Source organism: Cherax quadricarinatus, chromosome 6, assembly GCF_038502225.1.
Source record: "Cherax quadricarinatus isolate ZL_2023a chromosome 6, ASM3850222v1, whole genome shotgun sequence".
NCBI classification, from domain to species: Eukaryota; Metazoa; Arthropoda; class Malacostraca; order Decapoda; family Parastacidae; genus Cherax; species Cherax quadricarinatus.
Window position 1 is genome coordinate 10,699,471 of NC_091297.1, and position 27,264 is coordinate 10,726,734.

Here is a 27,264-nt window from a genome sequence, read left to right on the forward strand (position 1 = left end):
ATTTACTGCTGAAACTGCGTGGAATTTGCTTCTATCCCATCTCGTACTTAGATTCCCTCTCCCCCTCCCTCCCCGTTTTTTTTTAACCCTAAGACTGAAGGGGTACTTTCTAAAATCACTGACTCACCTTCGATTTAGCTTCCATCTGTCTCTCTTGCTCTCGCTCCCTCGTCTCAAGCTCAACGTAGCCATTCCGGTTAACGTTTGACTACGTTAAGCTTCTGTACGTGCTTCACCAGGTGTGAAGGACGCATGTCCATGCAACATATGTCGTTTATAGTGTCTTCAAAGACTTTATTTCGGGGTCTGAAAGAAGTTTTCAATTTCTTCCGCCTTGTATATACCCAGAATGTGCACTGTTAATGCGTGCCTCGAGTACGTATGTCCGCGCAAATGCACGGGTGTGTGTGCTAGCATACGGGCATGTACGCGGGCGTACCGTTGAAGGGGTCAATATCAGCGTGACGGGACATAATCCCAACATGTTTAAAATTAGTGTTTCAGCGGCGGTAAACACAAGGCCGTCACTCGGAGCTCTTCGGCAGGCGCCGTCCACGCTTCCATAAATACCCGAGCCTTTCATCTCCGCCCGCAACCCCCTTCTCCCGCCCCCGCCCACGCCCACACCCCAGCCCGCATGACCACACCTGCTCCTAGGACACCACTGCTAGGCCCAGCGGCCCCGCCCAGCTCCTGGAGAGGTGGGAGGGGTGCGCCTCTGGAATGCTATGACCATCGCAACCTTTTACGGAAGAGCAAACAAGCCTGACTCTTCCCCAAATCAAAATTTACACCCGTGTTCTGTAACTATGTAGCGGCTCTTAGCCGCTGTAGCTTTGTAGCCGCTATAACCCGTCTTCCTGCCTCTGTAGCGGCTGAAACACTACCCTTTCTCCTAGCTTTCTCCTAGTCTTCTCCTAGCATAAGCTTAGCTTTCTAGTTTTCTCCTAGCTTTATCTTAACTTTCTCCTAGCTTTATCTTAACTTTCTCCTAGCTTTATCTTAGCCTTCTCCTAGCTTTATCTTAACTTTCTCCTAGCTTTATCTTAGCCTTCACCTAGCTTTATCTTAACTTTCTCCTAGCTTTATCTTAGCCTTCTCCTAGCTTTATCTTAACTTTCTTCTAGCTTTATCTTAGCCTTCTCCTAACTTTATCTTAACTTTCTCCTAGCTTTATCTTAGCCTTCTCCTAGTTTACTCATACCATTCTCATCTTTTTCCTGTCGACTGTGTTACTGTGTTAATCCCTGGCTCACCTTTCCCTTCCCTTCCATTCAATCATCCCTCTCCCACCTCCTCTTCCTTTTTGATCTATCTTAAGCCTCCGCCTCTTCCATCCATCTCTCAATCTGACTTTTTTCTGTTTCTGTTCCCTCTCCCTCTTTTAGCCTTCTAACCCCTCTCTATTCCCTAGCCATCCTCTCCATCTATTACTCCATCCCTCTTTCCCCACTCCACCCTATAATCCTAATAGGATTACTTTCTACGCATTTTGTTTATCCATATCCTCCTGCATGACCTCCAATGGATATATAGTTTGTTATTCCTTATTTTTGTGTATGTGTATATGTGTATATGCATTGTATGTGTTCATAAATAGGTACAGTGTGTGTGTATGTGTGTGTGTGTGTGTGTGTGTGTGTGTGTGTGTGTGTGTACTCACCTAGTTGCATTCACCTATTTGTGGTTGCAGGGGTCGATTCACAACTCCTGGGCCCTTCCTCTCTGCTTCATGAACTTTGTCGTATCTCTTCTTAAAGCTATGTATGGATCCTGCCTCCACCACATCACTCTCCAGATTGTGTATGTGTGTGTGTGTATCAAAGGCATTGTACGTCACAGATGTATATGTACTCAACGAGCTGTGTCTGTGGGTGTATAGCTCCTGGTTCCACTTTAACATTAAACTGGCTAATGTGGTTAGTTCCTTATCTCTTGTCCTTTATCACATTTCTTTAAATGACTTAAAATCATCCCTACGCTTTCCATAAATAGTAATAATAATAATAATAATAATAATAATAATAATAATAATAATAATAATAATAATAATCCAGAACTCGATAATAATAATAATAATAATAATAATAATAATAATAATAATAATAATAATAATAATAATAATAATAATAATAATCCAGAACTCGATAATAATAATAATAATAATAATAATAATAATAATAATAATAATAATAATAATAATAATAATAATAATAATAATAATAATAACAATAATAATAATAACAATAATAATAATAATAATAATCCAGAACTCGATTATTTTATCAACTGACGTATAAATAGAATATATACGGGTCGGTTCTTCTGCGTGGTTGTGGTTCATGTGTGCTCAGTTCTCTCTTGTCTGCCTCGTTCTGGTTCCTCCCTTGTCAAACTGTCTGCCCCTGTCTGCTCTGTCAATACCTCCGAGTACCTTTTACGCCATGCCCATGTCTACCCTGACACTTCGCTCTTCCAATGATGTTGGGTTTAGATAAAGTACCTTCTCTGATGAGTCAGTCTGGTATCTTCTCTGATGGGTCTGTTTGGTACCTTCTCTGATGGGTTAGTCTGGTGCCTTCTCTAATGGGGTCAGTTTGGTACTTTATTTGACAAATCAGTCTGGTACCTTGTCTGATTGGTCAGTCTGATACCTTGTCTGATTGGTCAGTCTAGTACCTTGTTTGATTGGTCAGTCTAGTACCTTGTCTGATTGGTCAGTCTGGTACCTTGTCTAATGGGCCAGTCTAGTACCTTGTCTGATTGGTCAGTGGTACCTTGTCTAATGGGTCAGTCTAGTACCTTGTCTGATTGGTCAGTCTGGTACCTTGTCTAATGGGTCAGTCTAGTACCTTGTCTGATTGGTCAGTCTGGTACCTTGTCTAATGGGTCAGTCTAGTACCTTGTCTGATTGGTCAGTCTGGTACTAACTCCCTAAACTTACTCACCCTACTTTACATGCTCGCTGTGTATCCTCACCTTGTCTCCCTCTCCCTTCCTCCCTCCCTGCTGCTGCCGTCTATCCCTCCCTCCCTTATTTTTATGTATTCATTCCCCCCTCTATATTTTCTCAGACTATCAACATTAAGTCTGTAAGGTGACCCGCACCACAAGGGGGTCAGGTCAGTCCATCACCGGGTGGGTCTGTCTGCCGGTGTGTTTACCCGCGTATGCACACACATAAGGTAATCACAGATGTGTCTGGATACAGTGTGTCCAACACATAAATAGTGGAGTTTCTCTCTTTGAAAAGCCACCTTACACGTTGCCAGCCTCGACAATTGACTAGAACGCCCCTTTTCATGGTAGTTTCGGCGGAGGTCTTAGAAAACCAGTACATACGTTTTTGCCGGTCCAGGGAATCGAAATCAGTTGTGAACCGGACGCTCTGACCACCTAGCTATAGGTTAATTGCACTCAGAAGCAGCTGGGAAGGGTGCCACGTGCTGGCACTCACAAGATCACTAATCAGGGATAACTCAGCAAACCAGCTCGAAGCAGTAATTTCTTTCCTTAGGGATAATACGGACTGTAGAGATCATAAAATGTAATATGTGCCTTCATTTTCAACCTTTTGGGCGTTTTCCATTCGACTGTCCACCTGCCCATCCCACTATCCTCTCCCCGCTCTTCTATCCTTGTCTCAAACACATAGATTACACATACTGCTCCTTAATAGATTATAATCTTGACGTAAGCAGAAATTTCTCAGCAAATAGCCTCGGTGTAGACTTACAGTCCTCTACTGTATCTGTCTTTTCCATGCACTCCTATGCACTAGCCTCACCCGCCCATGCACCCACGGTGCGCTAAGTACACACCACACATAGATAACTGACTCCATCTGCAGAAGGGCAAATACAGGTCAGTGGATGTTGCCATCATCCCGTTCTCTCACACTCCATCCCCTCACACACACACACACACACACACACACACACACACACACACACACACACACACACACACACACACACACACACACACACACACACACACACACACATACACAGTGACATACCCTCCTTCCTCATCAAGCAATCAGTTTTCCCTCTCTGACAACTTCCTTTACGGAAAACAAATCAGATTTTTACCTCTGCGTTTTTACCATTTAAGATTACCATAACCACCTCGTTCGGCTGTTTACGTCACTCAAGAATGTCCTGGGATCACGTCTTGTAGTGGAATGCACTCAAAAGCGAACAGTTATGCCTTCAAAATTAACTAGAAGTGCACTCAGAACTGGCCAGAAATTCACTCAAAAGTGACCGGAAGTGCGAGTCTGCAAAAAGTACCTGGAGTGAATTTAACAAAAATGTTGAGTGTTGAGTGGTGCGGTAAGTGGAGGAATATAGACTGAAGCTGAGAGACTGCTGAAGTACTGGAATGTGTGAATGTTTTTTTTATGTGTGTGTGTGTGTTTACGAATGTGGGGAAGGGAGGGTAGTGATGGGTGTCAGGCAGCTGGTCTAGTGTGGGGCAGAGCGATAAACCTGGGAGAGCAAGGTCGTCACAGTTATGTACAAGTACACACGCACACACAATGAGAGGAGGAGAGGGAGAGGTTAGTCTTTATTCATGGGCTTCAGGAGAGCGAAGGAAAGACATATAATGAAAGACAGCAGAGAGAAAAATAAGAGATTGAAAACATCATTAGATATGATAAGGAGGATATGATGAGAGAGTATATTTTCAGAGAATAGGGGGGGTACTCAAAGGGGAGATATCGGCCAGTCAAATTGATTATCAAGACAGAAACAGTAAGGAACAGGATCCTTCAGAAGAAACCACAGCTGAAGAAATCATCAACATACAGAAGGGTGTTCCTAGACCACGACAGAACGAGAATGGAACGACAGCAGCTGAGGGAGAGGATACAGACACGAAAGGGGCTAGAAAGAGACAAGGATAGAGTCAGCAGAGGACAACTATAGCAAACACCCACAGAACCACTCTCAGAAGCCCACAGCCAAACATACTATCCCAATACAAACCACACTCCACACCCACAGCCCCCACCCCACACTATGCAGTAGAATTCCATAGCACCCTGCCACCCACTTCCCCAACCCCAACCCCAACCCGCCAGAATACAGTGTTGGAGAGGAAACTGAATGTATGGCACACCAATGCTCATGGTACGTGATGAAGTGTCAGAGTGGGCACCTGAGACGTGCGGAGTTCCACAGGGATCAGTCCTAGGACCAGTGCTATTTTTGGTATACGTGAATGTCATGACGGAAGGGAGAGACTCAGAAGTCTCCCTGTTTGCGGATGATGTAAAATTATTGAGGAGAATTAAATCAGATGAGGATCAGGCAGGACTACAAAGAGACCTGGACAGGCTGCAAGCCTGGTCCAGCAACTGGCTACTCGAATATAACCCTGCCAAATGCAGTCATGAAGATCGGGGAAGGGCAAAGAAGACGGTAGACAGAGTATAGTCTAGGTGGCCAGACTGCAAACCTCACTCAAGGAAAAGGATCTTGTGGTGAGTGTAATACCGAGCACATCTGAGGTGCACATGAACCAGATAACTGCTGCAACATACTGGGCGCCTGGCAAACCTGAGAATAGCTTTCCGATACCTCAATAAGGAATCGTTCAAGACTGTACACTGTGTACGTCAGGCCCATACTGGAGTATGCAGCACCAGTTTGGAACCCACACCTGGTCAAGCACGTCAAGAAATTAGAGGTTTGTAACAAGACTAGTTCCAGAGCTAAGGGGATCCTACGAAGAAAGGTTAAGGGAAATCGGCCTGGCGATACGGAAGGACAGGAGGGTTAGAGGAGACATGATAACGACTTACAAAATACTGCGAGGATTTGACGAGGTGGATAGAGACAGGATGTTCCAGAGAGGGGACACTGAAACAGGGAGTCACAACTGGAAGTTGAAGACTCAGATGAACCACAGGGATGTCAGGAAGTATTTCTTCAGTCACAGAGTTGTCAGGAAGTGGAATAGCCTGGGTAGTGATGTAGTGGAGGCAGGATATATACATAGCTTTAAGAAGAGGTATGATAAAGCTCACGGACCGGGAAAAGTGACGGGATAGCGGCCAGTTGAAGAGGCGGGGCCAGGAGCTGTAAATCGACCTCCACAACCACAACTAGGTGAGTACACACACACACACACACACACACAATGGTCTGGTTCATCGTAACAATAATACTTAATGCTGTGACTCACAAGAAAATAATAACATAGCCTAACAGAGGGGCCAGCAGCGCCTCCTTCTGCGGCACCTTCCACTATACTTCGCCACAGATCACTATCTTTCGCCTTCTTCTTCTTTTCCAGGATTAATGAGGTTTAACAAGGTTTAACGAGATTCTCTGCGGTTTCCCTCGGTTTTCCCCTGGTTTATTTATTCTGGGTGGGTTTGTTTTTTCCTTAGTGATGATTTTCTATTCGAGTTGTAACAAATTATTGTTGATAAATTACTTCTTTAACCCTTTTTAATTTCTGTTTTTTTTTACCCGTTTTTTTTCCGATTTGTTGAGTTACCGTTTACTAGACGACCCTGTCAGCCTTGTTTTCTTGTGCGAGGACAGACAGCGACCAGGCTGTTTAAGACTACTCTGTCCTAGAGTTTAAGTATTACTAATTCTACCACTACCACAACCACCACCACCATCACCATCACCAACACTACCATCATTACCACCACTAACACTACCATCATCACCACCACTAACACTACCACAACTGCCACCACCATCACTAACATTACCACCACCATTAACACTTCCCCTACCACCACCACTAACACTACCACCAACACCACTCCCACCACCACTATCACCACCACCAATAACACTACCACCACCACCACCACTAACACTACCACCACCACTATCACCACCACCACTGCCACCACCACCACTACCACCACCAACACTAACACTACCCCCACCACTACCACTACTGCCACTGCTACCACTACTGCCACTACTACTGCCACTACCACAACCACTGCCACTACCACCATCAGTATCACCACCGTCACCACTACCTCTGCCACTACCACCACCACTCCCTTATTTTCCCCAGGGACAACTCTCTTACGACCACTACCACGACAACAACGACCCTCCCCAGTCCTACCTCTCCCTCTCCCTCTCCCTCGCAGCTTCCTCAGAGATCAATCTTACTCTCTGTCAACATCTCGTTGTCTTTAATTAAAAAATCTCAAGACCTCGAATGTGGGTCATTACTGACTGTACTCCAGTAATGTACTCTACCTTTCTTAAAGACTGTACTCCAGTAATGTACTCTACCTTTCTTAAAGACTGCACTCCAGTAATGTACTCTACCTTTCTCAATGACTGGTCATTACTGACTATTTTTGCCTCGTGTAGGGACTGTACTCACCTCTAGTACCGACTGCACTCGCCTCTTGTACGGACTGTACTCACCTCGTGTACTGAGTGTACTCGCCTCCTATATTGTCCGTACTACCCTCCGGTAATTAATGTACACCTGTATTTAGTACACACTCTTAAAGAGTACTTATCTCCCTTAGTGTTCCCCGGTACTTTGTGTACTTCTGTACGTGCTGTACTTCCGTATTGAGTATTTACCTCCTGTTCTTAGCGTACTCCCGTACTCGTGTACCCTGGTGCACTTGACTAGTTCAAGAGTTCATCTTTTTTAGACTCTGGGTTGAGTGATGCTTAACCTTTACCAGAGGCCCCGGGAGGTATCTGGAGGTCTCGGGAGGTCCTTGGGGGACCTTGGAGGCCCCAGGAAGTCCCTGGAGGTACCTGGAGATCCCAGGAGTTTCCTGGAAACCACAAGAGGTCCCAGGAGGTTCCAGGAGGACCCTGGAGGTTCCTGAAGGCCCTAAGAAACCTGGATGTCCCTGGAGGCCTCTGGAGGTCCCAGAAGGCTCCTAGAGACCCCTGGAGGTCCCAGAAGGTCCCTGGAGACCCCTGGAGATGCAGAGCTGAGTCCTAGGTGTACATCTAGATCCTAGATGTACAGATATATTCCAGGAGGTCTTTGGCAAGGTACAAGGAGACAGGTCCCAAGAGCTGTAAAGGTATATCCCAAGACCTAGGTTTTAGGAATTTACATAATGACTTTCTGGGCTATCTAAGACCTAAAAGATCTTAGATAGCCCAGATGGTAGTAGTTGTAGTGGTGATGGTAGTAGTTGTAGTGGTAATGGTAGTAGTTGTGGTGGTAATGGTAGTGGTTGTGGTGGTAATGGTAGTAGTTGTGGTGGTAATGGTAGTGGTTCTGGTGGTAATGGTAGTTGTAGTGACTATCACAACATTGAATACAACCATAATTAGGTGAGTACACACACACACACACACTCGCACACACACACACACACACACACAAACACACACACACACACACACACACACACACAAACAAACACACACACACACACACACACACACACACACACACACACACACACACACACACACACACAAACACACACACACACACACACACACACACACACACACACACACACACACACACACACACTCGCGCACACACACACACACACTCGCACACACACACACACACACACACACACACACACACACACCACTAGAATATGAAGTGGTGGATGCAACCTCCATACATACACAGCTTCAAGAATAGGTAAAGCGCAGTAGAGACGATTTTGTTTACAAGAAATATGAGAACCTTTGCTACAGAAAAAGTTGCAGTACAAGTGAGCCAACGTTTCGCCCACTATAGAGCTTTATCAAGTAGACCTTTATCAATTAGAGCTTTATCAAATAGAGCTTTATCAAATAGAGCTTTATCAAATGGAGCTTTATCAAGTGAAACTTTATCAAGAGGAGCTTTGTCAAGTAAATATTTATCAAGTAGAGCTTTATTAGAGCTTTATCGGGTAGAGCTCTATCAGATCGAGCTTTATCAAGTGGAGACTTATTAAATGGAACTTTATCAAATATAGCTTTATAAGTAGAGTTTTATCAGGAAGAGCTCTATCAGATTGAGATTTATCAAATGGAGCTTCATCAAGCAGAGCTTTATGAAATAGAGCTTTGTCAAGTAGAGCTTTATCAAGTAGAGCTTTATGAGCTAGAGCTTTGTCAAGTAGAGCTTTATCATATAGAGCTTTATCAAGTAGATTTTTATCAGAGCTGTATGAAGTAGAGCCTTATCCGAGAGAGCTTTATCCAGCAGAGCTTTATCAAGATTTGATAAAGCTCTATAGAGAGCTTTATCAAATGTTGGGAAATTATATTTCACTGATTTCCATCAAGAAAATCTGGCAAGTTTATACCCTAGACTTGATGTGTCAGCACTGTGACCTGGTGTGTCAGCACTGTGACCTGGTGTGTCAGCACTGTGACCTGGTGTGTGTCAGCACTGTGACCTGGTGTGTCAGCACTGTGACCTGGTGTGTCAGTACTGTGACCTGGTGTGTGTCAGCACTGTGACCTGGTGTGTCAGCACTGTGACCTGGTGTGTCAGCACTGTGACCTGGTGTGTCAGCACTGTGACCTGGTGTGTCAGCACTGTGACCTGGTGTGTCAGTACTGTGACCTGGTGTGTGTCAGCACTGTGACCTGGTGTGTCAGTACTGTGACCTGGTGTGTGTCAGCACTGTGACCTGGTGTGTCAGCACTGTGACCTGGTGTGTCAGCACTGTGACCTGGTGTGTCAGCACTGTGACCTGGTGTGTCAGTACTGTGACCTGGTGTGTGTCAGCACTGTGACCTGGTGTGTCAGCACTGTGACCTGGTGTGTCAGCACTGTGACCTGGTGTGTCAGCACTGTGACCTGGTGTGTGTCAGCACTGTGACCTGGTGTGTCAGCACTGTGACCTGGTGTGTCAGCACTGTGACCTGGTGTGTGTCAGCACTGTGACCTGGTGTGTGTCAGCACTGTGACCTGGTGTGTCAGCACTGTGACCTGGTGTCTCAGTACTGTGACCTGGTGTGTCAGTACTGTGACCTGGTGTGTGTCAGCACTGTGACCTGGTGTGTCAGTACTGTGACCTGGTGTGTCAGCACTGTGACCTGGTGTGTGTCAGCACTGTGACCTGGTGTGTCAGTACTGTGACCTGGTGTGTCAGCACTGTGACCTGGTGTGTGTCAGCACTGTGACCTGGTGTGTGTCAGCACTGTGACCTGGTGTGTCAGCACTGTGACCTGGTGTGTCAGCACTGTGACCTGGTGTGTGTCAGCACTGTGACCTGGTGTGTCAGCACTGTGACCTGGTGTGTCAGCACTGTGACCTGGTGTGTGTCAGCACTGTGACCTGGTGTGTCAGCACTGTGACCTAGTGTGTCAGCACTGTGACCTAGTGTGTCAGCACTGTGACCTGGTGTGTCAGCACTGTGACCTGGTGTGTGTCAGCACTGTGACCTGGTGTGTCAGCACTGTGACCTGGTGTGTCAGCACTGTGACCTGGTGTGTCAGCACTGTGACCTGGTGTGTCAGCACTGTGACCTGGTGTGTCAGCACTGTGACCTGGTGTGTGTCAGCACTGTGACCTGGTGTGTGTCAGCACTGTGACCTGGTGTGTCAGCACTGTGACCTGGTGTGTCAGCACTGTGACCTGGTGTGTCAGCACTGTGACCTGGTGTGTCAGCACTGTGACCTGGTGTGTGTCAGCACTGTGACCTGGTGTGTGTCAGCACTGTGACCTGGTGTGTCAGCACTGTGACCTGGTGTGTCAGCACTGTGACCTGGTGTGTCAGCACTGTGACCTGGTGTGTCAGCACTGTGACCTGGTGTGTCAGCACTGTGACCTGGTGTGTCAGCACTGTGACCTGGTGTGTCAGCACTGTGACCTGGTGTGTGTCAGCACTGTGACCTGGTGTGTGTCAGCACTGTGACCTGGTGTGTCAGCACTGTGACCTGGTGTGTCAGCACTGTGACCTGGTGTGTGTCAGCACTGTGACCTGGTGTGTCAGCACTGTGACCTGGTGTGTCAGCACTGTGACCTGGTGTGTCAGCACTGTGACCTGGTGTGTCAGCACTGTGACCTGGTGTGTCAGCACTGTGACCTGGTGTGTGTCTGTGAGCACTGTGACCTGGTGTGTCAGCACTGTGACCTGGTGTGTCAGCACTGTGACCTGGTGTGTCAGCACTGTGACCTGGTGTGTCAGCACTGTGACCTGGTGTGTCAGCACTGTGACCTGGTGTGTCAGCACTGTGACCTGGTGTGTCAGCACTGTGACCTGGTGTGTCAGCACTGTGACCTGGTGTGTCAGCACTGTGACCTGGTGTGTCAGCACTGTGACCTGGTGTGTCAGCACTGTGACCTGGTGTGTCAGCACTGTCACCTGGTGTGTGGCAGCACTGTGACAGCACTGTCACCTGGTGTGTGTGGTGTGTCAGTACTGTGACCTGGTGTGTCAGCACTGTGACCTGGTGTGTCAGCACTGTGACCTGGTGTGTCAGCACTGTCACCTGGTGTGTCAGCACTGTGACCTGGTGTGTCAGCACTGTGACCTGGTGTGTCAGCACTGTGACCTGGTGTGTCAGCACTGTGACCTGGTGTGTGTCAGCACTGTGACCTGGTGTGTCAGCACTGTGACCTGGTGTGTGTCAGCACTGTGACCTGGTGTGTCAGCACTGTGACCTGGTGTGTCAGCACTGTGACCTGGTGTGTCAGCACTGTGACCTGGTGTGTCAGCACTGTGACCTGGTGTGTTAGCACTGTGACCTGGTGCGTGTGTCAGTATTGTGACCTGGTTTGTGTCAGCACTGTGACCTGATGTGTTTCAGCACTGTGGCCTGATGTGTTTCAGCACTGTGACCTGGTGCGTCAGCACTGTAACCTGATGTGTCAGTACTGTGATCTAGTATCAGCACTGTGACCTAATGTGTCAGCACTGTGACCTGGTGTGTGTCAGCGTTGTGACCTGGTGTGTCAGCACTGTGACCTGGTGTGTCAGCACTGTGACCTGGTGTGTGAGCATAGTGACCTGGTGTATCAACATGGTGACCTGGATTGTCAGCACGATGACCTGGTGTGTGTCAGCACGGTGACCTGGTGTGTACCATGAGATGTGTTAAAGACAGTCAGGAGTCAGATGGGAAGGAGAGAGAGAGAGAGAGAGAGAGAGAGAGAGAGAGAGAGAGAGAGAGAGAGAGAGAGAGAGAGAGAGAGAGAGAGAGAGAGAGAAAGAGAGAGAGAGAGAACACTGATAAATTGAAAGTTTAGGAAGATTTTTAAAAAGAAATTGAGCAGGCAAAGTAAAGGCTTTTAGGAGACATGATCACAACATACAAGATACCCAGAGGTATCGACAAGGACAGGCAGTAAGAGGTGGGTAGAAACAGGTCGAGAAAGCCACACCTGAACTGACTGCCGCAATTAAACAGAGATGGATCGAACACTGTTGTAGGAGGTTGTGTAAGCAAACACCATCGTCCTTAGAACCTCATCTGATGATTAGTGGTTGGGGGAGACCAGATCCAGGAGCTGTACCAGTAATTGAGATATAGAGATGTTGGAAATCACTTCTTTAGCAAACTCAAATAGGTGATTACCAACAGGTCATTACACACGGTGCTAGGGAGGCCTCCTGTGGTGTTACATGTAAGGTTGAAGAGGTGGTTGGTTAGCCGGTGCAGTCCAGGGACAGTTTTGTGTATGTTAGGTAAGACACATATGCAACAGTTAGGTATCTTTATTATGAAACGTTTCGCCTACACAGTAGGCTTCTTCAGTCAAGTACAGAAAAGTTGATAGAAGCAGAAGATACTTGAAGACGATGTAATCAGTCCATCACCCTTAAAGTTTTGAGGTGGTCAGTCCCTCAGTCCCTCGTGTTCAAGTATCTTCTGCTTCTATCAACTTTTCTGTACTTGACTGAAGAAGCCTACTGTGTAGGCGAAACGTTTCATAATAAAGATACCTAACTGTTGCATATGTGTCTTACCTAACAACCTGTCGGTATTTTATACCATTTTAATGTTCAGTTTTGTGTATAAACCTGGTTGACTTGGTTAGTGACCTCCACCGGTCGTGTTTAAAATCCCAGGCTGGTCACATTATCATCCAGATCGGAAATATTTTACTAAAAAATAAGAGAGATTTCCAGTTGCGCTTGGTACGGAGGAGATGGCAGAACTTAGTTATTGGGACGTGGGGAGATTGGGGAATGGAGAGAAGAGGGGGAGGAGAGAGTAAGGAGGAGAACGGGGGAAGGGATTTGCCAGAGTACGTCTCTATACTAAGGATAGAGTTAGAGTCACCATGACAGCTTAGTATGCAAGCCTCTCTGAACACGGTTCATCTAGGTTTACGATGGGATTGGACCTGACGTTGGCGTCGTCGATTGGACTGAACCCAAACAGTGGAGTTAAATTGGTAAAAGCGTCTACGGTAGGATTGGACCTTTTACGAGTGGAGTTAAGCTGTTACAAGCGTCCATATGTTTTTGATATACCTTTGATGAGTTTCGAGAGTGTGTCAGCTTGGTCAATCAGGCTGTTGCTGCTGGATGCTCGCTGGCTCACATATCCATTACAGCCAGGTTGATCTGACACTTGACCAGCAGTGTTTCTGATATCTTCTGGTAAGATAATGAACTGTCTCGTACCACGTATATTGATACAACGTTTTCTCCCATACCAATAGGTTTATTCCAGCTGGGTTTATTCTAAACTTCCCCCTGTACCTCTCACTCCAGTTTACTGTTATGACAGTGTGCAGATTTGGGACAAGGCCCTCAAGTATTCTCCAGGTATATATTATCATGTAGCTCTCTCTCCTACGCTCCAGCGAGTACATATATACAGGACTCTGAGGCGTTCCCAGTAATTTAAATGCTGTATTGGCACGGTAAAACTGGGTCTCTTAAGGGTGGAGTTAAACTGGCATAAACGTCCATGAGTTTTACAAAGGAAAAACTTTACACTATCTTTAAGTTTTAATACTTTTGTAAATTATGAGCATTTGAATTTTAATGTTTGCGTCATCCACCCCTTTATATTATGCTTCCTCTCACCTCGTCCTTTTCTCTCTTCCCTCTTCTAATTACCTTCACTACCTTCTTATATAATTCTTTCATCTTCCCATCTGACCACCTCTATTCCTCTCAATCTTTATTACTACCCTCATTATCCCTCACATCCTACCATCTACATACCATGCCGTTCATTAAGTGATTCGGTGGTGATACCTAGAAAAATGATCCTAAACCCGGTCATGGTTGCTGTATCAGTCTCCACACCCACTGAACACCAAGACAAAGAACCTCAGTGATGCAAGATTGAGCCCCAGTGTGGCCAGGACAACCATGATAATACTATAATGTAGCAGCTTAATGAACCGTTGTGTTCACCTGTCGTCAGCAATGAAGCAATAGTGAAGGCTACTGACACTACATCTACAAAAAACAGAGGATGTATATGTTCCACCTTCCTCAAGTGTTTCCCAAAGGAGCTTTCCCCCTATCCTTAATTTCCCCCTCCCTTTGTCTCTCTTACTGGTTCTTTCCTCGCTGCAGAACAATTTGAAATGCTTCCATTAGTGCAATTTCCTTCTCACAACCCACAGATTGAGATGTAAGCTTCCTCGAACACACCAAAGACATTTAACGTATAATGGCGATACTATAAATAACCGAACATTGCTGCATGTGAAGCTGGTGAAGACTGGAGGCAGAATCCACTTCAATCTAGCAGCACTGGAGGTGGAGCTGGTGTGAGATGTGAGAGCAGAATCCACCTCAAACGACTCAGCAGCACTGGAGGTGGAGCTGGTGTGAGATGTGAGAGCAGAATCCACCTCAAACGACTCAGCAGCACTGGAGGTGGAGCTGGTGTGAGGTGTGGGAGCAGAAAGCAGAATCCGCCTCACACTGCATGACACCTCCGGGTTCAGTAATCAGTGTTGCAGTAGCTCCTGCGCGTGCATCTGCTCACTAAGTCACTGCAACTTCAGTATTCACTTACTCGACTCTAACCGGAGACATTATGCATTATTCAGGAGTGCCAAGCACATCAGCTCCTCTACCTCAATTAAAAGCGTCGCCACACGCAACTCGCCTGTAACTACCCCTACCTGGCCATGTGTACTCATCTATAAGTAAACGTCTGTTACTAGTCATGTACACTTGGCCACCTGCACTCACATGTAAATAAATACCTGTACATAACGCCTTTGCCTTGCTGATCACAGATTAGGTCACATGCACTCACCTGTAACCTAATATCCCGTTTAACCAGTTAACGACTTTTATTTGTTTAGTTACGGTACGTAACTTGCCAAAGACTTGTACCTGGACCGCTACATGAACCCGTAACTAGTAGTCTTGTTTAACTATATATACCTGATCGCCCTTCAGGAATTTGCTGGTGACTCCTTACTACCCGTAACTAGGTAGTGATTGTAACCAGGGGCTTACCTCTGTGTATGAGAGAGAGAGAGAGAGAGTGAGAGAGAGAGAGAGAGAGAGAGAGAGAGAGAGAGAGAGAGAGAGAGAGAGAGAGAGAGAGAGAGAGAGAGAGAGAGAGAGAGAGAGAAAATATTAAATATTGTAAAAAAATCACCATTTCCGGCTGACAAACATTTATGGCCCTCGCCAACACAACAGATTAAAAAAGCAAATATTAGGAAGTAAGTCTGTCACATAAAGTATCTTTAAGGTAAAACGGCCATGAATGCTAAGAAGGTACGTATATATTATCAGACTAAGAGGCGGACCTGCTGGTAGACGTAGCCTGCCGAGAGCAATAAACATGTCGACGCCACTACCACTCTACTGAGTGGGGAACCTACACAAATGAAGCCACACAGAGACTGCAGACTGCACTGACACACTGATCACATTATCATGTGCCTTCAACCGTGTATGATATGTAGAAAGTAGAATTAAATAAAGAGAAAAGATAAAGAGTAATGGAGAACAAGAAACTACCCAAGGATTCAGGAGGTAATGTGCAAACCATTACATAAAAGAGTCCAGAAAAGAACTATCGGAATCAAAGTGAATATAACTAGAATGTATGGAACAGTTATGATATCCACTCTAGAAATACCTTAGATATTACTAGAAGTACGTAGTTATTCAACAGACAGATGGAAGATGTCAAACCTTTTACCAGTGTTAAAAAAAAAAAAAAGGCGACATAGAATGTCCCTGAAACTATAAGAAAGTTTTGCACACATATGATGAAAAAAAGCAGAAAAAACACCTTTAAAATAAAGGCCAATTCCTACATTGCAAAAATGTCTCCCCTACCACCTTCTTTACCTCATCATTCCACCAACCGGTCCTCCGACCTCCTGCACCCACCCTACAATATCCCATAGATTTCTCCTGTACAATCTAACATTACACTATCAAGTCTACCACATAAGTATATATATATATATATATTTATATATATATATATATATATATATATATATATATATATATATATATATATATATATATATTTATATATATATACACACAAGAATTTTTTATTTATACTGTGCTTTATTTCCTTTCTTTTCTTTGTTTCTGCTTCAAGATGTGAAATTTTAACGTTTACCTTTTCAAAACAAGTATGATTAACGAACACTGCTGACCAGCATAATTAAATAGCATGATTAACGAGTATCCTTAACTAAATTTCTTTGGGAAGAGGAGAGATTGGTATTTGTTTCCCTTGTAAATAATGAGGCATTAATGAGCTTAATCTCAGCTAAAGACGTGTGTATCATGTTACTGGCAACACTTCATATCTTTCTCTCAAATACTTGAGCATCACGACGAAAAAGAATATACCTTGTGCATATATATCCTTGTGGAAGGTCGTAGAATTTGCCTTCCCACGCACGGAGGTACCAGGGTTGATGATAGTACATAGGTACCTACCCAGGTACCTGTGTGGTAACCGGGTACCTGTTTTGTTTTTGTTTGGAATAGCTCATTTTTTTACACTACGATTTGTTATCTTAAGTCCGTTTGTTGCCAAGACCAGCGCTGGTATACTACCATCCTTCATGATGCCATCCACGAGATATACTGAGATATACTACCATCCTTCATGATGCCATCCACGAGATATACTGAGATTTACTACCATCCTACACGGTCTTTGAGCAGGCAGGATGTTGATGGTCAGTACTGGGCAATTTTTGGAACTACTGCCGTATTATCCCTGACATCTTTCATGCCTAATCCCTCAAGACACATCCTACAACATCCTCTCCCCCCCCCCAACCTGTCTTTTTCCTCGCTTAGCTGTGATTTGACTGATCCAGGAAGGACCGAAACGCCATGTTTCCTCTCCTATGTCCTAGTTTTCTCTTTTGGCTAATTATGAATGGGTAAGGAAATTTACTGCACCCTAGTCTAAAGAGGCTGTTATATTATTGATGGCGTGCAGTTGATGAACAGGACACGTGTACAACACTTGGTGTTGTACATGTTGTACATGGCGACATGCAAGTGCCACACATGTGTTTGCTGAGAAAAGTTCCTCCTGCCGCAACCTGATGGCGTGGCCAGCACATCCTGGCGAGAAGACGCAGAGTACTGAGGCATGACCACAATAACTAGCGTGACTGAACATCTTAGTTACAGCAAACATACCCGGAAAAAACAGCGAGAGAAATGTTACTTGCAAAGCAAAAGGAGTGTGCAATATGTGGGGAAGGTTGAAGCTGGGATGAACATCGATCAGCAGAGACGTCAACTGATAACAGGGCGGTGGAGGACGGACGCAGTGAGAGGTGAAGCTTAACATGTTATTGTGAAGGACTGGAGGTGCGTGTGGACGTCCAGCACAACCATCGTGAATACTGCTTCAGTGCCTGCTTCGGCTGATACCCCAGCCTGGGCATCAACGGGTAGGCCTCCACCTCAGCCGTGTAGGCAGGTGAACGTAAGGACTAACAGGCAGGTCACCACAGTAACCAATTAGGCAGGAGAACTATAAAGGGCAACAGGTAGGCCACAGCCGTGTAAACACGACATCCAATGTCCACCTGATCACCCATCCATTCATTAGACCCAGTGCCTCTTAATTAACCCAACAGACCGAGGTGGGTGCCACACCGAGGGTAAGATTCACTCTTAAAGAAAGACTCACATGACCTCATTTCCAAATATAATTTTTTTAACCTCTCTTTATTATAAAAACCTGATGGTGGAAATAATTAAATTCCTCCTGTAAGATTTAAGTATTTACTTCATATAATATATTTTTAGGAAGAAATCCAAATATTCTTCTTTCTTGAAGCCTTATTATCCACTTCTCTTATTATTATTATTATTATTATTATTATAATCACAGGAGTGCTAAACCCGTAGGATTATACATTATTATTATTATAATCAAGGGGGAAGCGCTAAACCCGGAGGGTTATACAGCGCCTAGGGGGGGGGATGTGGAAGGCATTCAGGCTTAATTCGGGGAACTGGAGCACAGATCCAATTCCCTAAATCAAGAGCCCCTCACCAACATCAAGGAACCTTCCTTGAGGGGTAGGTAGGATTATACAGCCATTTCTCTTATATATATATATATATATATATATATATATATATATATATATATATATATATATATATATGTGTGTGTGTGTGTGTGTGTGTGTGTGTGTGTGTGTGTGTGTGTGTGTGTGTGTGTGTGTGTGTGTGATTGGAATAATATAATATGGAAAAATATGGTAATAGTTGTAGTGAATTAAGAGACACGTAAGTTCCTCCGACTTCTAATAACATGTTCATTTTTCCGCTATAATCTACCTTGTCTATAATTACTATCACATTTGCTTTGTTTCGTCGGGTGAAGACCAGCATCTTTCCTTAGTGCATGGTATAACTTAACAGATCTTTGAAGACAACTGTGTTGGAGAGGTGTGAGCTTCGCTCAGACCTCTCCAACACAATCCTTCTCAGGGTGGAGGTGTGAGCTTCGCTCAGACCTCTCCAACACAATCCTTCTCAGGGTGGAGGTGTGAGCTTCGCTCAGACCTCTCCAACACAATCCTTCTCAGGGTAGAGGTGTGAGCTTCGCTCAGACCTCTCCAACACAATCCTTCTCAGGGTAGAGGTGTGAGCTACGCTCAGACCTCTCCAACAAAATCCTTCTCAGGGTAGAGGTGTGAGCAACGCTCAGACCTCTCCAACACAATCCTTCTCAGTGTGGAGGTGTGAGCTTCGCTCAGACCTCCACCCTGAGAAGGAACAACACTCCAGGAATAACCAGTCCACCCACAAGTGAATCATTTTCAAATATTTTCCATCCTAGTTACGTGAAAAACAGGTAACTTCGTAAGACAATAATTTACTTCCAAAATAATGATAATCATAAAAAATCACACTTTATTAAGAATTTGGCAATGTATTTAGTACTAAACAAAAGACTGGTAATATGCCGTCCATAAAAAAAAAGTGTGCATAGTTTAGTTGTGTCCCGTCGCCACCTCTTCCTTTGACTCCAGAAGACCTTGAATTTCCTATGCATCTCCTGTCCTGCCTCTGTCATCCCTTATGAGTTTATTCCCCCTGTATTCTTTACTGTTATTGCTCGGTCCTTGAGGGAGAATTGCCTTCTTCCATGACTCACAGTACTAACTGACTTTGTTATACTGACGGTGTTAACATATGAGATATTAGCGACGGGACTTGTTCTAACACTCGTATTAACTCGTCTGTTTTTGCTGCCTGGTACATGCTGCCTGGTCCCTGCTGCTTGGTCCCTGCTGCCTGGTCCCTGCTGCCTGGTCTCTGCTGCCTGGTCTCTGCTGCCTGGTCTCTGCTGCTTGGTCTCTGCTGCCTGGTCTCTGCTGCCTGGTCTCTGCTGCCTGGTCTCTGCTGCCTGGTCTCTGCTGCCTGGTCTCTGCTGCTTGGTCTCTGCTGCCTGGTCTCTGCTGCCTGGTCTCTGCTGCCTGGTCTCTGCTGCCTGGTCTCTGCTGCCTGGTCTCTGCTGCTTGGTCTCTGCTGCTTGGTCTCTGCTGCCTGGTCTCTGCTGCCTGGTCTCTGCTGCCTGGTCTCTGCTGCCTGGTCTCTGCTGCCTGGTCTCTGCTGCCTGGTCTCTGCTGCTTGGTCTCTGCTGCCTGGTCTCTGCTGCTTGGTCTCTGCTGCTTGGTCTCTGCTGCCTGGTCTCTGCTGCCTGGTCTCTGCTGCTTGGTCTCTGCTGCTTGGTCTCTGCTGCCTGGTCTCTGCTGCCTGGTCTCTGCTGCTTGGTCTCTGCTGCCTGGTCTCTGCTGCCTGGTCTCTGCTGCCTGGTCTCTGCTGCCTGGTCTCTGCTGCTTGGTCTCTGCTGCCTGGTCTCTGCTGCTTGGTCTCTGCTGCTTGGTCTCTGCTGCCTGGTCTCTGCTGCTTGGTCTCTGCTGCTTGGTCTCTGCTGCTTGGTCTCTGCTGCCTGGTCTCTGCTGCCTGGTCTCTGCTGCCTGGTCTCTGCTGCCTGGTCTCTGCTGCCTGGTCTCTGCTGCTTGGTCTCTGCTGCCTGGTCTCTGCTGCCTGGTCTCTGCTGCCTGGTCTCTGCTGCCTGGTCTCTGCTGCCTGGTCTCTGCTGCCTGGTCTCTGCTGCTTGGTCTCTGCTGCCTGGTCTCTGCTGCCTGGTCTCTGCTGCTTGGTCTCTGCTGCCTGGTCTCTGCTGCCTGGTCTCTGCTGCCTGGTCTCTGCTGCCTGGTCTCTGCTGCTTGGTCTCTGCTGCCTGGTCTCTGCTGCCTGGTCTCTGCTGCCTGGTCTCTGCTGCCTGGTCTCTGCTGCCTGGTCTCTGCTGCCTGGTCTCTGCTGCTTGGTCTCTGCTGCCTGGTCTCTGCTGCCTGGTCTCTGCTGCTTGGTCTCTGCTGCCTGGTCTCTGCTGCCTGGTCTCTGCTGCCTGGTCTCTGCTGCCTGGTCTCTGCTGCCTGGTCTCTGCTGCCTGGTCTCTGCTGCCTGGTCTCTGCTGCCTGGTCTCTGGTCTCTGCTGCCTGGTCTCTGCTGCCTGGTCTCTGCTGCCTGGTCTCTGCTGCCTGGTCTCTGCTGCCTGGTCTCTGCTGCCTGGTCTCTGCTGCCTGGTCTCTGCTGCCTGGTCTCTGCTGCCTGGTCTCTGCTGCCTGGTCTCTGCTGCCTGGTCTCTGCTGCCTGGTCTCTGCTGCCTGGTCTCTGCTGCCTGGTCTCTGCTGCCTGGTCTCTGCTGCCTGGTCTCTGCTGCCTGGTCTCTGCTGCCTGGTCTCTGCTGCCTGGTCTCTGCTGCCTGGTCTCTGCTGCCTGGTCTCTGCTGCCTGGTCTCTGCTGCCTGGTCCTCTGGTCTCTGCTGCCTGGTCTCTGCTGCCTGGTCTCTGCTGCCTGGTCTCTGCTGCCTGGTCTCTGCTGCCTGGTCTCTGCTGCCTGGTCTCTGCTGCCTGGTCTCTGCTGCCTGGTCTCTGCTGCCTGGTCTCTGCTGCCTGGTCTCTGCTGCCTGGTCTCTGCTGCCTGGTCTCTGCTGCCTGGTCTCTGCTGCCTGGTCTCTGCTGCCTGGTCTCTGCTGCCTGGTCTCTGCTGCTGGTCTCTGCTGCCTGGTCTCTGCTGCCTGGTCTCTGCTGCCTGGTCTCTGCTGCCTGGTCTCTGCTGCTGGTCTCTGCTGCCTCTCTGCTGCCTGGTCTCTGCTGCCTGGTCTCTGCTGCCTGGTCTCTGCTGCCTGGTCTCTGCTGCCTCTGCTGCCTGGTCTCTGCTGCCTGGTCTCTGCTGCCTGGTCTCTGCTGCCTGGTCTCTGCTGCCTCTGCTGCTTGGTCTCTGCTGCCTGGTCTCTGCTGCCTGGTCTCTGCTGCTTGGTCTCTGCTGCCTGGTCTCTGCTGCCTGGTCTCTGCTGCTGGTCTCTGCTGCCTGGTCTCTGCTGCCTGGTCTCTGCTGCCTGGTCTCTGCTGCCTGGTCTCTGCTGCCTGGTCTCTGCTGCCTGGTCTCTGCTGCCTGGTCTCTGCTGCTCTGCTGTCTCTGCTGCCTGGTCTCTGCTGCCTGGTCTCTGCTGCCTGGTCTCTGCTGCCTTGGTCTCTGCTGCTTGGTCTCTGCTGCCTGGTCTCTGCTGCCTGGTCTCTGCTGCCTGGTCTCTGCTGCCTGGTCTCTGCTGCCTGGTCTCTGCTGCCTGGTCTCTGCTGCTTGGTCTCTGCTGCTTGGTCTCTGCTGCTGGTCTCTGCTGCTTGGTCTCTGCTGCTGGTCTCTGCTGCCTGGTCTCTGCTGCCTGGTCTCTGCTGCTTGGTCTCTGCTGCTTGGTCTCTGCTGCCTGGTCTCTGCTGCCTCTGCTGCCTGGTCTCTGCTGCCTGGTCTCTGCTGCTTGGTCTCTGCTGCTTGGTCTCTGCTGCCTGGTCTCTGCTGCCTGGTCTCTGCTGCCTGGTCTCTGCTGCTTGGTCTCTGCTGCTTGGTCTCTGCTGCCTGGTCTCTGCTGCCTGGTCTCTGCTGCTTGGTCTCTGCTGCTTGGTCTCTGCTGCCTGGTCTCTGCTGCCTGGTCTCTGCTGCTTGGTCTCTGCTGCCTGGTCTCTGCTGCTTGGTCTCTGCTGCCTGGTCTCTGCTGCTTGGTCTCTGCTGCCTGGTCTCTGCTGCCTGGTCTCTGCTGCTTGGTCTCTGCTGCTTGGTCTCTGCTGCCTGGTCTCTGCTGCCTGGTCTCTGCTGCTTGGTCTCTGCTGCCTGGTCTCTGCTGCCTGGTCTCTGCTGCCTGGTCCCTGCTGCTTGGTCTCTGCTGCCTGGTCTCTGCTGCCTGGTCTCTGCTGCCTGGTCTCTGCTGCCTGGTCTCTGCTGCCTGGTCTCTGCTGCCTGGTCTCTGCTGCTTGGTCTCTGCTGCCTGGTCTCTGCTGCCTGGTCTCTGCTGCCTGGTCTCTGCTGCCTGGTCTCTGCTGCTTGGTCTCTGCTGCCTGGTCTCTGCTGCCTGGTCTCTGCTGCCTGGTCTCTGCTGCCTGGTCTCTGCTGCCTGGTCTCTGCTGCCTGGTCTCTGCTGCCTGGTCTCTGCTGCCTGGTCTCTGCTGCCTGGTCTCTGCTGCCTGGTCTCTGCTGCCTGGTCTCTGCTGCCTGGTCTCTGCTGCCTGGTCTCTGCTGCCTGGTCTCTGCTGCCTGGTCTCTGCTGCCTGGTCTCTGCTGCCTGGTCTCTGCTGCCTGGTCTCTGCTGCCTGGTCTCTGCTGCCTGGTCTCTGCTGCTTGGTCTCTGCTGCCTGGTCTCTGCTGCCTGGTCTCTGCTGCCTGGTCTCTGCTGCCTGGTCTCTGCTGCTTGGTCTCTGCTGCTTGGTCTCTGCTGCCTTGGTCTCTGCTGCCTGGTCTCTGCTGCCTCGTCTCTGCTGCCTGGTCTCTGCTGCCTGGTCTCTGCTGCCTGGTCTCTGCTGCCTGGTCTCTGCTGCCTGGTCTCTGCTGCCTGGTCTCTGCTGCCTTGGTCTCTGCTGCCTGGTCTCTGCTGCCTGGTCTCTGCTGCCTGGTCTCTGCTGCCTGGTCTCTGCTGCCTGGTCTCTGCTGCCGGGTCTCTGCTGCCTGGTCTCTGCTGCCTGGTCTCTGCTGCCTGGTCTCTGCTGCCTGGTCTCTGCTGCCTGGTCTCTGCTGCCTGGTCTCTGCTGCCTGGTCTCTGCTGCTTGGTCTCTGCTGCCTGGTCTCTGCTGCCTGGTCTCTGCTGCCTGGTCTCTGCTGCCTGGTCTCTGCTGCCTGGTCTCTGCTGCTTGGTCTCTGCTGCCTGGTCTCTGCTGCCTGGTCTCTGCTGCCTGGTCTCTGCTGCCTGGTCTCTGCTGCCTGGTCTCTGCTGCCTGGTCTCTGCTGCCTGGTCTCTGCTGCCTGGTCTCTGCTGCCTGGTCTCTGCTGCCTGGTCTCTGCTGCCTGGTCTCTGCTGCCTGGTCTCTGCTGCCTGGTCTCTGCTGCTTGGTCTCTGCTGCTTGGTCTCTGCTGCCTGGTCTCTGCTGCCTGGTCTCTGCTGCCTGGTCTCTGCTGCCTGGTCTCTGCTGCCTGGTCTCTGCTGCCTGGTCTCTGCTGCCTGGTCTCTGCTGCTTGGTCTCTGCTGCCTGGTCTCTGCTGCCTGGTCTCTGCTGCCTGGTCTCTGCTGCCTGGTCTCTGCTGCCTGGTCCCTGCTGCTTGGTCTCTGCTGCCTGGTCTCTGCTGCCTGGTCTCTGCTGCCTGGTCTCTGCTGCTTGGTCTCTGCTGCCTGGTCTCTGCTGCCTGGTCTCTGCTGCCTGGTCTCTGCTGCCTGGTCTCTGCTGCCTGGTCCCTGCTGCTTGGTCTCTGCTGCCTGGTCTCTGCTGCCTGGTCTCTGCTGCCTGGTCTCTGCTGCTTGGTCTCTGCTACCTGGTCTCTGCTGCCTGGTCTCTGCTGCCTGGTCTCTGCTGCCTCTGCTGCTTGGTCTCTGCTGCTTGGTCTCTGCTGCCTGGTCTCTGCTGCCTGCTCTGCTGCTCTCTGCTGCCTGGTCTCTGCTGCCTGGTCTCTGCTGCCTGGTCTGCTGCTTGGTCTCTGCTGCCTGGTCTCTGCTGCCTGGTCTCTGCTGCCTGGTCTCTGCTGCCTGGTCCCTGCTGCTTGGTCTCTGCTGTCTCTGCTGCCTCTCTGCTGTCTCTGCTGCTTGGTCTCTGCTGCCTGGTCTCTGCTGCTTGGTCTCTGCTGCTCTCTGCTGCTTGGTCTCTGCTGCCTGGTCTCTGCTGCCTGGTCTCTGCTGCTTGGTCTCTGCTGCCTGGTCTCTGCTGCCTGCTCTGCTGCCTGGTCCCTGCTGCTTGCTCTGCTGCCTGGTCTCTGCTGCCTGGTCTCTGCTGCCTGGTCTCTGCTGCCTGGTCCTGTATGTGTGTGTGTGTGTGTGTGTGTGTGTGTGTGTGTATGTGTGTGTACTCACCTAATTGTACTCACCTAATTGTGGTTGCAGGGGTCGAGACTCAGCTCCTGGCCCCGCCTCTTCACTGATCGCTACTGGATCCTCTCTCTCTCTGCTTCCTGAGCTTTGTCATACCTCTTCTTAAAACTATGTATGGTTCCTGCCTCCACTACTTCACTTGCTAGGCTATTCCACTTGCTGACAACTCTATGACTGAAGAAATACTTCCTAACGTCCCTGTGACTCGTCTGAGTCTTCAGCTTCCAGTTGTGACCCCTTGTCCCTGTGTCCCCTCTCTGGAACATCCTATCTCTGTCCACCTTGTCTATTCCCCGCAGTATCTTGTATGTCGTTATCATGTCTCCCCTGACCCTTCTGTCCTCCAGTGTCGTCAGTCCGATTTCCCTTAACCTTTCCTCGTACGACATTCCCTTGAGCTCTGGGACTAGCCTTGTTGCAAACCTTTGTACTTTCTCTAACTTCTTGACGTGCTTGACCAGGTGTGGGTTCCAGACTGGTGCTGCATACTCCAGTATGGGTCTAACATACACAGTGTACAGTGTCTTGAACGATTCCTTATTAAGGTATCGGAACGCTATTCTCAGGTTTGCCAGGCGCCCGTATGCTGCAGCGGTTATTTGGTTGATGTGTGCCTCCGGTGATGTGCTCGGTGTTATGGTCACCCCAAGGTCTTTCTCCCTGAGTGAGGTCTGTAGTCTTTGTCCACCTAGCCTATATTCTGTCTGCGGTCTTCTTTGCCCCTCCCCAATCTTCATGACTTTGCATTTGGCTGGATTGAATTCGAGGAGCCAGTTACTGGACCACATGTCCAGCCTCTCCAGGTCTCTTTGCAGTCCTGCCTCATCCTCGTCCGATTTAATTCTTCTCATCAACTTCACGTCATCTGCGAACAGGGACACTTCAGAGTCTATTCCTTCCATCATGTCGTTCACATATATCAAAAATAGCACTGGTCCTAGAACTGACCCCTGAGGGACCCCGCTCGTAACAGGCGCCCACTGTGATACCTCTTCACGTACCATGACTCGTTGCTGCCTCCCTGTCAGGTATTCCCTTATCCATTGCAGTGCCCTTCCTTTTACGTGTGCCTGATCCTCCAGCTTCTGCACTAATCTCTTGTGGGGAACTGTGTCAAAGGCCTTCCTGCAGTCTAGGAAAACGCAATCTACCCAACCCTCTCTCTCGTGTCTTACTTCTGTTACCTTGTCATAAAACTCCAGGAGGTTTGTGATACAAGATTTGCCTTCCATGAACCCATGCTGGTTTTCATTTATAATCTTGTTCCTTTCCAGGTGTTCGACCACTCTCCTCCTGATAATCTTCTCCATGACTTTGCACACAATACATGTCAGAGACACAGGTCTGTAGTTTAGTGCCTCGTTTCTGTTTCCTTTCTTAAATATGGGGACTACATTAGCTGTCTTCCATTTCTCAGGTAGTTGCCCAGTTTCAAGGGATGTGTTGAAGATTGTGGTTAGAGGCACACACAGCATCTCTGCTCCTTCTCTAAGGACCCATGGGGAGATGTTGTCCGGTCCCATCGCCTTTGAGGTGTCAAGGTCACTTAAGAGCTTCTTCACCTCCTCCTCAGTTGTTCGTATGTCATCCAACACTTGTTGGTATATTCCCTCTTGATGTTCCCTTCTGTGCTGTCTTCCCACAGCATTTCCTGTCTCTACTGTAAAAACTTCCTTAAATCTCCTGTTCAGCTCCTCACATACCTCCTGATCATTTCTTGTGAGTTCTCCACCTTCTGTCCTTAATCTGATCACCTGGTCTTTGACTGTTGTCTTCCTCCTGATGTGGCTATACAACAGTTTCGGGTCAGTCTTGATTCTCGATGCTATGTCATTTTCATACTGTCGCTGGGCCTCCCTCCTTACCTGTGCGTACTCATTCCTGGCTCTGCGACTGATCTCCCTATTTTCGTGTGTTCTCTGCCTTCTGTACTTTTTCCATTCTCTATTGCACTTTGTTTTTGCCTCCTTACACCGTCGGGTAAACCAGGGGCTTGTTCTGGTCTTCCCGTTGTTACTGTTGCCCTTGGGAATGAACCTTTCCACTGCCTCCTTGCATTTTGTTGCTACATATTCCATCATTTCATTTACTGGTTTTCCTGCCAGTTCTCTGTCCCACTGGACCTCCCGCAGGAAGTTCTTCAACCCTATGTAGTCCCCTCTTTTATAGTCAGGCTTTTCCCATTCTCCTCCTGTTATTCTCTCCACTTGCAGCTCTACTATGTATTCAAAGCACAGAACCACGTGGTCGCTAGCTCCTAGGGGACTCTCATACATGATGTCCTCAATGTCTGAGCTGCCCAGGGTGAACACAAGGTCCAATCTTGCTGGTTCATCCTCCCCTCTCACTCTGGTAGTGTCCTTAACATGTTGGTGCATGAGGTTTTCCAGCACCACGTCCAACATCCTGGCTCTCCATGTTTCGGGACCCCCATGTGGCTCCAGGTTTTCCCAGTCAATCTCCCTGTGATTGAAATCCCCCATAACCAGCAACTTTGCTCTGCTGGAGTGAGCTCTTCTTGCCACCTCAG

General features: G+C 48.7%; 1 protein-coding gene across 1 annotated transcript in view; it reads right to left on the reverse strand.

Moving 5' to 3' along the window:
- Positions 1 to 27,264, reverse strand: part of LOC128691847 (nucleolar protein 58) — a 656,314-nt gene that overhangs the window by 188,142 nt on the left and 440,908 nt on the right. The window lies entirely within an intron of this gene.